The sequence below is a fragment of the Cebus imitator genome, unplaced genomic scaffold (assembly GCF_001604975.1).
Source record: "Cebus imitator isolate Cc_AM_T3 unplaced genomic scaffold, Cebus_imitator-1.0 Scaffold159, whole genome shotgun sequence".
NCBI classification, from domain to species: domain Eukaryota; kingdom Metazoa; phylum Chordata; class Mammalia; order Primates; family Cebidae; genus Cebus; species Cebus imitator.
The window spans coordinates 3,384,792-3,399,055 of record NW_016107474.1 but is presented as its reverse complement, the minus strand read 5'-3'; the positions used below and the strand labels follow the sequence as shown (position 1 = coordinate 3,399,055).

Sequence of the window (14,264 nt, the reverse complement as noted above, 5' to 3'; positions counted from 1 at the left end):
CTGCCTTGGCCTTCCAAAGTGTTGGGATCCCAGGCGTAAGCCATCATGCCTGGCCAAGAGTATGTTTTTTTTTTGGAGACATAGTCTCGCTCTGTTGCCAGGCTGGAGTGCAGTGGCACAGTCTCAGCTCACTGCAACCTCCACCTTCCAGGTTCAAGAGATTCTCCTGCCTCAGCCTCCCAAGTAGCTGGGATTACAGGCACCCACCACCAAACCCAGCTAATTTTTGTATTTTTTGGACAGACGGCATTTCACCATCTTGGCCAGGCCGGTTTCGAACTCCTAACCTCAGGTGATCTGCCCGCCTCAGCCTTCCAAAGTGCTGGGATTACAGGCGTGAGTCACTGCACCCTGCCCCAGCCACCTTTAACCCTCCACCCTGCTTAAGAAACCATTGTTGAGGCCAGGCGAGGTGGCTCACGCCTGTAATCCCAGCACTTTGGGAGGCCGAAGCGGGTGGGTCACGAGGTCAGGAGATTGAGACTGTCTTGGCTAACATGGTGAAACCCTGTGTCTACTAAAAATACAAAAAATTAGTCAGGCATGGTGGTGCGCGCCTGTAGTCCCAGCTACTCAGGAGGCTGAGGCAGGAGAATCACTTGAACCCGGGAGGTGGAGGTTGCAATGAGCTGAGATCGCACCACTGCACTCCAGCCTGAGTGAAAGAGCAAGACTGTTGAAAGAAAGAAAAAGGAAGGAAGGAAGGAAGGAAGGGAGGGGGGGAGGGAGGGAGGGAGGGAGGAAGGAAGGAAGGGAGGGAAGGAAGGAAAGAAAGAAAAACTGAATGTTACGGGTGCACCCCACGTTGGTGGAGACGTGGGGAATTGTGAATGGAAAGAGGGTCTCCCTCCTAGCCCCACTCCCCACGCTGCAGGACCCCTGGGAGGTGATGCAGAGCCCCCCAGCTCGGGTCCCTGGCGAGTGGGTGTGGCTGCATGGTGCTCCTCGTGCTGCGTCCTGAACCCAGAACTTGCCTGGGAGTTTTTCTCCTTGCATCTGCCCGGCTTCCTCCAGTCACTGGCTCATAGAGGCTTTTTCTTGCCCACTCGTCTACAGTTTTGACTCTCCACCCTCACCCTTTATAACCTCCGCTGTAAACATTTTCTCCGTAGCAGTCAGGCGCTGGTGCCCATGAGGCAGGGTTTGGCCTGTCTTGTTCAGCCGCTGTTTTCTCAGGGCATGGAGCACTGCCTGGTAGGCACCAGTAAATGTGTAGAGCTCTTGTGGGACTGTGTGCACAGGAAGCTGCTCTCCCAACCTTTAATCCCCAAGGGGAGAGAAGGGGAGAAATTGCCCTAATTCTTCTCCTTCCTCAGCAGACCCAGAGTCTCCCAGGTCTGCGAGGGAAAGATGGGACTTAGAGGGCTTTGGTGTCAGGGGCCAGCTTCCAGCCCCGCACCCGCACCTAAAGAATCCCAGTCCCCAGCCTCTGCCCTTCCCCGAACTCCAGCGGATTCCGATCACAGCAGGTGTGGGGCTGCAGCCCCGGCCTCCTCTCCAGGTCTGCAGGTTCAGCGCTCCCTGCAGCTCTTCCCAGGTGGCGGTGCAAGGTGAGGCTGCTGAGCGGCACTCTCCTCCCAGAGCCCCTAGGTCCCCACCAGCAGCTGCCCACCACCAGCCCTACCCCAAGATCAAGACCAAGTTCCTCGGGCAGGCACCTCTCCTGGCTGCCAGGAAAGTGATGTGCAGGTGGGCCCTCTGATGCTAGATTCAAACTTCTCTGTCAGAGGTGACTATGAACATCACCCAGGTCAGCCTCAACCTTCCAGGCTCAAACAATCCTCCCACCTAAGCCTCCCAAGTAGCTGGAACTACAGGCATGTGCCACTATACCTGGCAAACTTTTTGTATTTTTTGTAGGGACGGCAGGGGTTGTGGGGGTGGGAGGTGTCTCACCATGTTGCCCAGGCTGGTCTCAAACTCTTGGACTTGAGCAGTCCTCCCGCCTCAGCCTCACAAAGTGCTGAGATTGCGGGCATGAGCCACCACACCTGGCCTCACCTGGGGTTTTTACATAACACCCATACCTGGGTTCCACCTGGGCCAATTAAGTCAGAGCCCCTGGGGCGATGCCAGGGCCTGGGTGTTTGCTCTATTCACTTTTATTTCTTTATTTGTCAGCTCGCCGGGTGCTCCTGGCATTCAGTCAGGGCAGGGAAGTATTGGGAAAGACCCAGGGGCTCTCAGCCCAGGGCATGGTGCTTCCAGGGGACAGGTGGCAGTGCTGGGAGATATTTTTTGGTTGTGATGACTTTGAGGGACGGTGCTCCTGGCACCTCGGAGGCAGAGGCCAGTGATGGTTCTCAGCACCCACAGTGCGCAGGACAGCCCCCAGCACAACGGTGACTGGCACAGATGCCCATGGCGCAGACACTGGGAAACTGATTCGGGAGGGCAAACCCACTGTTCTCTCAGCAGCAGCCTCCTGGGGGAGGAGGCAGATTAAACCGGATTCTTTCCATTCCTCATCTCAGTCTGTACAGTTGACAAAACACATCCTCCTTGGCCTCCGCTCATTAGTGCAGCGTCCCCTCCCCCAGGGCTGAGGCTGGAGCCAAACTCCCCAGGGATGAGCGGCTCCTGTCTCCTCCGATGGGGGCAGGAGAGCGCAGGAGTGGAGACCCGGACAGTCTCCATTCCTCGCTGGGTGGGAGACCCACAACCTGTGACCTCCCTAAGCCTAGGGCCCCACACCTGGGAGGGTTGCCACGAACAGGCCGCCGGCACAGTTGGCACCAGGTTAAATACAGAACCTGATAAATAAGTAAATCCCAGGTTCTCCTTTGAGGAAACTGAGGCCCAGAGACAAGCCCATCTCCATCAGTGTCACCCCTCCTGCACCATTCCAGAACAAGAAGGCGGGGTGAGGGTGCCTGCCTGCTTGTCGTCCCTAGGGACTTCTGCCACCCCTATCAGAGGAGACAGTTCATAGCGGCCCTGCCCCAAAGCTCCCTGGGGAGGAGCAGGACACGGGACCCCAGCAGCCCAGGAAATGGCCCCTTGAGACCTTCAGGAGGGGCTGCACTTTCCCAGAGACCCGCTGACTCCTTGAAGGGCTGGGGCACAGGGAGCCCCTGGGAAGGGCAAGAACCACGTGCAGGGAGACAGATATTAAGCAAATCTTTGCCCAATCCTGAAAGGGAACCTGGCTCCAGGGCAGGCACAGCTGGGTTGTGAGGTGACTGATGGAGGAGGGAGTGCTTTGCTGTGGGGTCTCAGAGCCTTAGTTCTTAGTCGCCTAGGTTTGCCCATCTCAGTTCCTCAGGAGCCTAGATCTGATCACTGCCTCCCCACACCCAAAGGGCCAGCACACAGCCAGGCATGATGATTTACCCACAGCCAGCTTGCTGAGCCCCCTCCCCCTCGTGCCCTGAAGCCTCTGAGCTCTTCCTGGCTTTCTAACCCCTCCCCCAGGGATGTGCCCTCAGCAGGGAGCCACCTGCAAAGGGCCTCCCCCAGCCCTGCAGCTGGGGCAGCAGCTTCGATGGGCACGCCCACCAGCCCAGCACAGGCCAGTGGCTGGTCCCATCCTGCCTCTGGAGGGTGGAGATGAGAAGGAAGGTGCTGCCCCAGGTCTACCCTTGTCTTTGTTAGAGGGATGGGAGTAGGGGCCATGATCCGTTTCCTGCCTGTCAGTCAGGGTAACCTAAAGATCACCCCATTTTGGGGAATGACTGAAGCAACAGTACACGGCTAGGACGATGACTCCCATTTCCTGCAACTGTTTGCCACATTCACTAAGGCAATGTCACTTTTCTGCTCTGTGACTCAGTTTCCCCTCCTAAGACTCCAGAAATATACAGGGCCCAGGGTGTGGAGACCTTGGGCTTGTAGGGTGGGGAGGGTACCACAGGCTTATGACAATGACATGGAAAGCACAGGGCAGGCATCCTTGTGTTCCTCCTGCCCCACTGGGCAGATGTCCACAGAGGCCTCCACACAGGTGGGGCTGACAGAGGGAGTGTGCCTCCTAAGAAGCCCATGTGGACAAGAGACCTCTGTGTCCACATTGCGGGGAGCTGAGGGTTCCTCTCGCGGGTGCTCAAGGTCAGCACCAAACACCTGCAGCCGCCCAGGGGGCTCGGAAGCAATCCCTGACCTCCTTGTAGACTGGACCCCCAGGTTTACCCGGAAGTGGGGTGCAAAGGCTTGCGTGGAGCCAAAGGGAACCCTCACAGCTGGAGCGACAGGGAGGGGGCACTGCCTACCAGTCCCTGGGGTCCTGCACCAGGGGAGGGAGGCTGCAGATGGCCAGATGGGGGTGCTCCCTGTTCTCGCCTCCACTCTTCGCATCTGGGCGGCAGGGTTCACTGAAGCCGAGCCCCCCAGTATAGGAGGAACCCTGGCGCTCCATTTCACCACCCAGGGCTAGGCAGGGTCGCAGGGAGCCCGGCACCCAGTCCCGGAGAGGGGCGCACGGTGGGGAGCCCAACGGGCAGCGGCCCAAACTTTCCCCGGGACGGCCCAGGGCCTGGAGGGAGGAACCAGGCGAGCAGCGAGGGGTCCGGACCGCCGCCGAGGGCTCCGGGCGGGTCCTGGCACGCTCCAGGGAGGCGGCGGGCGGGCCCGCTCCGCCCCGCGCCGGGCCGGTGCAATCCCGGCGCCCGCGGCCCGGCGGCTGCAGTCAGCGCCGCCCTCCAGGAGTGGGGCGGGACCGCGGGAGGTGCGCGGCGGCCCGAGCGCCGGCCGGGCCATGACCCCCGCTGCTCTCTCTTGCAGGCTCGTCGCCGCGGCCCCCCGAGCCCGGCCGCAGCCGCCACCGCCACCAGCGCCCGAGCGTGCCCCGCGCGCGGCTCCGCAGTAAGCCCACCAGGAAGGAAGCGGTGAGTGCCCCCCGCCCCGCGCCCGCCGCCCCTTCCCCAGGACGCCCGCCTCTCCAGAGCACCGCGGCCCCGGCCAGGAGGCGTCCACGCCCAGCAAGGCAGCCCGCGGGGCGGTGGGGGACCCACGCGGGCCCTGGCGTCCCCCCAACTTCTTGGAGACTTTGCCGCGGAGACACAGGCTTTGGGAAACTTGGGCCGGCTCCGGCCGCGCTGCAACTTGCACCGGCGATGGGGGTGTGTCCCCGCGCGGAAGCCTCTGGCCCCCCCAGTCCCCACCGGCCACCCCGCGCTGTCACGAGTTCTTGGGAATGGACCAGAACGCCATTCCTGAGAGCTGGAAGGCAGCCCGGCAGGGGGCGGGGGCAGGAGGCCTCCCGAGGAACCATTTCCCCTCGATCGAGTATTTCCAAATCTATTATTTATAAACCGCCTCACTTAGGGGCGCCCTGCGCTCCCAGGGCATCAAAGCAGCTTTGCAACCGCAAAGGGCGACCCGTGTGAACGCGCCCGTGCCTTCTCCTGGCTGTCTGCGCTTGGGCGGAACTAGGGGAGGCCTCAGTAAAAACGGTACCCGCAGCTCCCACCAGGGATAGGCGGTGGGCGGGGTACGGGGGCGGCTGCGACTTCGCTCAGACCGCCTCTGGCTGCCGGGCCCACATGGAATCAAGAGAAAATCTGTGCAGGCTGGACAGCCTTTGACGCCCGAGGAAGAGGGAGGAAGGGAAGGCAGCGAGGCAGAGGCACTTCTGAGACAGTGCAGGCCTCGGGAAACGAACGCCTCAGTGTACAGGTGGGGAAACTGAGGCTCAGAGAGGCATACCCTGAGTCACAGCTGCTGGCGTTTCCTGCCTAGACCCCGCCCACCCAAAGTGGGAGGAGGCCCCTGTTCTGGGCTGGGTTCACGCCGAAAAGGACCTCACCTGTGCAGGCCACGCCCTCCTTGGGTTCTGCACCCCCACGGCTCGGGACCAGGTCCTATGGAGGGAGGAGGCCATGTATTTATGGAATCACTTAATCCCTCTGCTAGCCCCAAGGAGGCTGAAAGCTCACCACCTAATCTCCTCTCCCTGGAAGCGCCTTCCATGCCGGCCGTGTGCACCCCAAACACACATAGAGTGTATTTTCCCAGCTCGAGGTGCAGGTCACCTCGGGAGACTTGAAATGGCAGCGTCCCATCAGTGGACACTGAAAAAGAGACCGTGGTATTTCATGCCTACCAAGCGTTCCTCGTGCACCAGACCTCCTGTGTTTTCCGTTTTAATCTCCTAACCAACTCTCCAACCAAGTACTGTTAGCCCCATTTTAAAGGTGAGGAAGTAGGGCTGGGCACAGTGGCTCACGTCTGTAATTGCAATAATTCGGGACGCCACAGCAGGAGGACCGCTTGAGGCCGGGAGTTTGAGACCAGCCTGGGCAACATAGTGAGACCCCGTCTACAAACAGTTTTTAAATTAGCTGAGTGTGGGGCACACCTGTAGTCCCAGCTACTCAAGAGGCTGAGACAGGAAGATTCCTGGAGCCCAAGAAGTTGAGGCTGCAGTGAGCTATGATCGCACCACTGCATTCCGGCCCAGGCCACAGAGGGAGACCCTGCCTCTTAAAAGAAACCCCAAAAATGCGGTGGCTCATGCCTATAGTCCCAGCACTTTGGGAGGCCGGTGGGGGCGGGGCGGGGGGAAACGGATAGTGAGGTCGGAAGATCGAGACCATCCTGGCCAAAATGGTGAAACCCTGTCTTTATGAAAAATAAATAGCCGGAGGCCGGGCGCGGTGGCTCACGCCTGTAATCCCAGCACTTTGGGAGGCCGAGGCGGGTGGATCACGAGGTCAAGAGATCGAGACCATCCTGGTCAACATGGTGAAACCCCGTCTCTACTAAAAATACAAAAAATTAGCTGGGCATGGTGGTGCGTGCCTGTAATCCCAGCTACTCAGGAGGCTGAGGCAGGAGAATTGCCTGAAACCAGGAGGCGGAGGTGAGCCGAGATCGCGCCATTGCACTCCAGCCTGGGTAACGTGAGTGAAACTCCGTCTCAAAAAAAAAAAAAAAAGTAAAATAAATAGCTGGACCTGGTGGCGTGCACCTGTAACCCCAGCTACTGGAGAGGCTGAGGCAGGAGAATTGCTTGAACCCAGGAGGTGGAAGTTGAAGTGAGCCGAGATCGTGCCACTGCACTCCAGCCTGGCAACAGAGGGAGACTCTGTCTCAAAAAAGAAACCCAAAAAATTAAAAAATAAAAATGAGGAAAAGAGAAGTTTGTAAAGGCAGAGTGGCTGACGCAAGATCACATGGCTGGAAAATGGCAAGGCCAGGCCTGGAACCCTGAGTGGTGGCACTGAATCGCTCTTACCTACAGTGGAGGCCAGGCTAGGCCTCTGGGTCTGCTAAGTATAACTCCCCCATCTTTACAAAGATTAGTAAGTGGGCCTGGCACACTGGCTCATGCCTGTGATCCCAGCACTTTGGGAGGCCGAGGCGGGCAGATCACGAGGTCAAGAGATCAAGACCATCCTGGCCAACATAGTGAAACCCCGTCTTTACTAAAAATACAAAAATTAGCTGGGGCGTGGTGGTGCACGCCTGTAGTCCCAGCTACTCGGGAGGCTGAGGCAAGAGAATCACTTGAACCCGGGAGGTGGAGGTTGCAGTGAGCCAAGATTGCGCCACTGCATTTCAGCCTGGCGACAGAGTGAGACTCCATCTCAAAAAAAAAAAATTAGTAAGTGATGATGGGGCCCAGGCACAGTGGCTCATACCTGTGATCCCCAGTGCTTTGGTGGGATGAGGCAAGAGCCATCATTTGAGGCCAGGAGTTTGAGACCAACCTGGGCAACATAGTGAGACTCCTATCTCTTAAAAAAAAAAAAAAAAAAGATTAGAGACTGTAAACCAAAAAACAAAAATAAAAATTCTAAGCCTCCCAACCATCTGAATGGACCACTCCTCTAGGCTAAGGACATTCCAAAGCTAACCTGAAAAACGAGTTCAGGCTATGATGGGAAGGAGCAGTTGCACATGCCTCATTATACCCTCTTCCCTGTTGAAATTCAGGCCTGGCTGACCAGCACTGACGTCAATGCAGAACTAAAGACAGATGGCACAGACCCTTTAAGTCTGATAAGAAACATTTACAAGCTATTCTCTCTGAAGCCTGACCCCTCCTCAAAACCCAGACGTTCCTTTCTATGGACTCCAGGTCTTTAGGTAATAACTCCTTCAACCAATTGCCAATCAGAATATCTTTGAGTCCTCCTGTGATCCAAAAGCCAAGTCCCAAAAGAAACCCCATCCCACCTACCCCCACCAGTTGTCCCACCTTTCCAGATTGAACCAGTGTATATCTTACATGCACTGACTGGTACCTTGTGTCTTCCTAATGTATAAACCAGGTTGTAGCCCAGCTCCCTTGGGCACGTGTTCTCGGGATCTCCTGGGGCCTTCTGATCATTCATATTTGACTCAGAATAAATCTCTTCAAATATTTTACAATTTGACACTTTTTGTGGGCAAGATGATATGACCATTGCAGTCAGACTTCCAGCGCCCTGGACAGCCTAGCCATCCCTTCATGCTCCTCCCAGCCGTGGTTTCCCTTCGGGCAGCTGTTAACCTAACCTCTAATGGTAGACCCCTTTATTTATTTTGAGACAGAGTCTCACTCTGTTGCCCAGGCCAGAGAGCAGTGGCGTGATCATGGGTCACTGCAGCCTCAACCTCCTGGGCACAGGTGATCCTCCCAAATCAAGTTGGAGGATCCCAAGTATTTGGGGCCATAGGTGTGTGCCCCCATACCCAGTTACTTTTGTATTTTTTGTGGAGACAGGGTTTTACCGTACTGCCCAGACTGGTCTCAAAGCCCACTTATTTTTTGGTAAATGTTTTTCTTGTATGTACAGAAAGTCTCTCGAATCCTAAGGTGTTCAGCTCTGTTATTTCACAGTGGCCCGGAGGGGGCAGTGGGCAAGTATCTTGCTATAAGTCGCATGGCTCGTGGGAAGCCAAGCAGGTAGGGATTTCGGTGGGTGTCCTGCCCCGACCCCACCCTGTTTTGCTTCCTGCTGGGGAAGGCTTCCCATGGGCCAGGTGGAGGTCGCAGCCACTCAGAGAGAAGCTCACTGTCCCTGCAGGACCCTGGCTAACCTGAAGGCAGCACCCCCTCTCCCACTCTGCAGACCAGGATGGAGGCACGTGAATGCACTTCCCATCCCAGTTCCTTTGGCTGGAATTGCAGGAATTCTAATCCTGCTGCAGAAGGAAAGTGGCTTTCCTAAATGAGAAAGAAAACCACGGTATGTGTCATGAGCCTGCTGGGAGCCCGGCGTGCCTGCACTCTCTTCCCTGTTTGCAGCGTGACCAGGCCCAGAGAACTGCAGGTGCTTACCCAGCCTCCACACCACCCTGCCCCACTGCGATTGGAGCCCACTCACCTGGCAAACTGTCACATTCCTCAGCTGTGACTCCTCTTCATTCCTGCCCTCTCCTGGGTCCTGCCAGGAGGTCTTTGTTAGGCAGGCAGGGCAAGGTGCCACAGTGACTCAGGACCTCCATGGGGTTACTCTGACTTCGTCTGGGAGGTGACTCTGTGGGGGCCAGTTCATTCACTTTCCCTGTCTGGTTCTCCAGGTCCCCATGTGGGACAGCCAGACGTTAGAAATCAGATGACCTTGCATAGGTTGGCCAGATTCAGCAAATAAACACGAGGATAACTAAGTTATCCAGCTAAGTTTTTGTTGTTGTTGTTTGTTTATTTGTTTATTCGAGGTGGACTCTCACTCTGTCACCCAGGCTTGAGTGCAGTGGTGCAATCTCCAGTCACTGCAACTTCTGCCTCCTGGAGTCAAGCCATTCTCCTGCCTCAGCCTCCCGAGTATCTGGGATTGCAGGCGTCCACCGCCACACCTGGCTAATTTTTGTGTTTTTAGTAGAGACGGGGTTTTACCATGTTGGCCAGGCTGGTCTTGAACTCCTGGCCTCAAGTGATCTGCCTGCTGCCTCATCCTTGCAAAGTCCTGGGATCGCAGGTATGAGCCACTGCGCCCAGCCCCAGCTAAGCTTAATTGCAGATAAACAATGAATTGTTTTTATGAGTGTGTCCCATGCAATAATGGGCATCTTGTATTTCCCTGACAGCCCTCTCTGATTACTTCCAGCTCTAGATTTGTGTGAATCTCTCTGGGATGGTTTTATCTCATACCCTGGAGTTGAACTTCTGTGATCCACAGAAGTGGTAATTGAAAGGCATCGGCAAACACGGGAACCCGCTTTGAAAAGCAGGGTCCCTCTAGCCGGCAGGAGATTGTGTGCCTGACAGGCAGTGCCACGTCTTGGTTGCTTTCTACTTTGTGAAAGAGCACATCATTTTTCGTTTCTCTTTGCACCGAAAACCTGTAGAGGGTGAGCTGGCAGGCAGTCATGCCGTGGGCTGGTAATTTGTGGCAGCTGCCTTCAAGGCTATTGCAAAAACAAACACAGCCAGCATGGAAGTGGGACCTGTCCCTGGAGATGCTCTTAGCCTTAGAGAAGCTGTGTGGTGTGTGTAACGTCTGATGTCCTTCCATCTTGCTGCCCCTCAGGAGGGGGTGGACTTCTGCTGAGGAAGTTAGTTTTTATAATTGTTCATCCCCGCCGTCAGAGAGAATCTCATGACTATTCAGTCATAGGGAGTTTTGCTTTTGTTGCCCAGGCTGGAATGCAGTGGCATGATCTTGGCGCACTGCAGCCTCTGCCTCCTGGGTTCAAGTGAGTCTCCTGCCTCAGCCTCCCGAGTAGCTGGGATTACAAGCATGTGCCCCCATGCCTGACTAATTATATATATATATATATATATATTTTTTTTTTTTTTTTGAGACAGAGCCTTGCTCTGTCACCAGGCTGGAGTGCAATGGCGTGCTCTCAGCTCACTGTAACCTCCGCCTCCCGTGTTAAAGTGATTCTCCTGACTCAGCCTCCCGAGTAGCTGGGACTACAGGCGCACGCCACCACACCCAGCTAATTTATATATATATATATATATATTTTTTTTTTTTTGGAGACGGAGTTTCACTCATGTTACCCAGGCTGGAGTGCAATGGCGCGATCTCGGCTCACCGCAACCTCCGCCTCCTGGGTTCAGGCAATTCTCCTGCCTCGGCCTCCTGAGTAGCTGGGATTACAGGCACGTACCACCATGCCCAGCTAATTTTTTGTATTTTTAGTAGAGACAGGGTTTCACCATGTTGACCAGGATGGTCTCGATCTCTTGACCTCGTGATCCACCCGCCTCGGCCTCCCAAAGTGCTGGGATTACAGGCTTGAGCCATCGCGCCCGGCCAATTTTTATATTTTTAATAGAGATAGGGTTTCACCATGTTGGCCAGGATGGTCTCAAACTCCCAACCTCAGGTGATCTGCCTGACTTGGCCTCCCAAAGTGCTGGCATTACAGATGTGACCCACTGTGCCCATCTGACAGGGAGATTTTATGCCAGGGTGCAAGAGAGAACCTGTTCTTCTTCAAGCTGTTGTGCAAATAATTAAGAATCCGATATTTCAGAGGGAACATAAACAGAGCCCAATTCAATATGAAACGGAAGTTTTTCACACCCCTGCAAATGCGTGAAAAAGATATAATTAAACCAGCAGTTCTTATGGGCCCAACTGCTTTCATACCATCATGCCAGGCTAAGGGTATCCCAGCCTTCAATCTTTTTTTCTCCTATTAAATCTTTATTATTTATTTATTTATCATGAGACAGGGTCTCTCTCTGTTGCCCAGGCTGGAGTGCAGTGGCACGATCTTGGCTCACTGCAACCTCTGCCTCCTGGGTTCAAGCAATTCTCCTGCCTCAGGCTCCTGAGTAGCTGGAATTACAGACGTGTGCTGCCATGTCCAGCTAATTTTGTATTTTTAGTAGAGACGAGGTTTCACCATGTTGGCCAGGATGGTCTCGAAATCCCAACTTCAGGCGCTCCACCTGCCTCTGCCTCCCAAAATGCTGGGATTACAGGTGTGAGCCACCACTCCCGGCCGAAATCTTTATTTTTTAGTGACAAAGATATATGTCTTTGTTTGTAACAAACTCAAACAATCTAGAACCCCAGTGTGTGGAACAGAACCCTGAAGCCCAGTGCAGTGATGTGGGCGTGGCTCTGGTGTCTGGCAGCCCCGCGCTGCAGCTTGCTAGCCCTGGGTGCTGGGAAGTCGCTGGACATCTGTGAGCTCCACCCCCTCATTTGTGAAACAGGATGGTGATCATGTTTATCTCTTACGGCACTGTTAGGGTTCAGTGGTGTCATCTTTATAGCAAACTTGGCCCGGAATTTGGCATATTGAAAACTTTAGCTGGATGTCTGTCAGCTGATGTCATGATGATGACGATGAAGTTGGAGGTAGAAGTAGCTCCTCTCCGGGGTTAGACAGCGGAATGGTCTCCATTCAGACAGATGCAGGACCCAGCTGTACCTCCTTCTCAGATATTTCAGCTCGTCTTACGGACCCTCTCCCATGTCAGCATCTGTGGTCTCTGCAGGGCACTGGCCCCTGATCTCAAAAGGAGTGGACAGGGCTCTCTGTGCTCCCATGCTGTGGAATCGGGGCCATGTAGTGGGGTGCCCTGGTGCTATCTAGTCGAGGTCACACTGATGATGATGAGGAGGAGGATGATGGTGAAGGTGGCAGCAACAATGACAGTGACGAGGATGACAACCGTAAGGTGACACCTGTCTTCGTCCGTTTGTGTTGCTACAAAGGAACACTGACGGCTGGGTAATCGATAAAAGAAAAGAGGTTCATTTGCCTCAGGGTTCTGCATGCTGCACAGGAACATGGCGTCAGCACGGTGACAGCCTCGGGCTGCCCCCACTCACAGCGGAAGGTGAAGGGGAGCCACAGAGATCACGTGGTGAGAGGGTGGCAGCAAGTGGGAAGCAGGGAAGGTGCCAGGCTCTTTTGTTTGTTTTTGAGATGGAGTCTCGCTCTATCACTCAGGCTGGAGTGCAGTGGCATGATCTTGGCTCACTGTAACCTCTGGCTCCCGGGTTCAAGCAATTCTCGTTCCTCAGCCTCCCGAGTAACCAGGATTATAGGTATCATCATCACAGCCGGCTAATTTTTATATTTTTAGTAGAGATAAGATTTTGCCATGTTGGCCAGGCTGGTCTCAAACTCCCTGACCTCAAGTGATCCACCCACCTCAGCCTCCCAAAGTGCTGGGATTACAGGCGTGTGCCACTGCACCCCACCCCCAGGTTCTTTTTAACAACCAGCTCTAGCATGAACCAATAGGGAGTGAACTCTTTTATTACCTCGAGGATGGCACCAAGCAAGCTGTTCATGAGGGATCGCCCTATGGCCGGACACCTCCCACCAGGCCCCACCTCCAGCGCTCAGAATCAAATTTCAACGTGAGGTCTGGACGGGACAAATATCCAAGCTATATCAATAAGAACGATGAGAACAATGATGATGACAATGACAGATAATGATGTGATGATGATGAAGATGGCAGTGACAGCTCTGTCCCAGGCTGTGTCCGGGAGGCTGGTGGCTCGATGCCTATTTGGCGGAGGAGGACACTGCCTGGGGGACCCAGCCCCAGCACCTCAGACTCGGAAATGACTTGCCCAAGGTGACACAGCTCCTCTGGGCCCCTGATTCTTTCTCTTCCCCTCGGCCAGTCCTGTGCCCACTGCCTTCACACTGTCCTTGGAGGGAGGCAGAAGCAGGATGACGGGGGCAGCCGCAGGGACACTGTGGGGGATGAGAAAACGTGACGTGTGAAAACTCTCCATGTGCGAGTTCCACACACCCCACATCGAATTGCCATATGTGAACCTGACCACCCGCGATGCTACACCTGCCTGACCCTCACAGCTCCTGCCCCCAGTGTCACCTGAACCCTGGCTGGAGCTGATCCTGGCCCCCCATGCTCTGGTTTGCTCCTTCCCTCCTCCCCTCCCTGCCTTCCTTTATTCCCCTGCATGTTTTGAGGTAGGGGCCTTTCAAGTTGCAAGACAGCTGTTCGGAAAAAACCTGCCAGTTCCAGACACCTTTTCTGGGATGTGGTGCTGCTAGGCACAGCATGAGAGAGAGTCTTGCTCAGCCAGAGCCTGGCGTCAGGAACGCATCCCACCAAATCACGGAAGCTTCTAGGAGAACGGGATCCCATGCACGGGCTGCAGCCCACGTCCCGCTGTGGGAGGCCGTGGTGGGGAGCGCAGGGGCGCGTGGACTGAGCTGTTCTCTCTTCTGGGTGTTGCCTTTCTTTCCTTTTTAAGCGTTTTTCTTGAGGCAGTTTCAAACTTAAAGAAGAGTTGTGATTCTGTAAAGAGCCGCTGCGAATACCCTTCACCAGAAGTGAACCTTTAGCTGCAGGCCCATCCTCACGTCTCCCTGCACATATTTGTGCATATCGTTATTTTCCTGCTGAGCAATCTGACAGTTAAGTTACAGACATGATGACT

The 14,264-nt window shown here is 55.2% G+C and overlaps 1 protein-coding gene across 2 annotated transcripts in view; it reads left to right on the top strand.

Annotated features, from left to right (window-relative positions):
* The first annotated feature begins 4,643 nt into the window (after positions 1 to 4,643).
* Positions 4,644 to 14,264, top strand: part of CUNH16orf74 (chromosome unknown C16orf74 homolog) — a 45,343-nt gene continuing 35,722 nt past the window's right edge. The window contains exon 1 of one of the 2 annotated variants that reach the window (XR_005202651.1): positions 4,644 to 4,823. The gene's annotated coding sequence lies outside the window, so the exon portion shown is untranslated. The remainder of the gene's footprint in view (positions 4,824 to 14,264) is intronic. The other variant, XM_017543657.2, reaches the window with a different exon arrangement.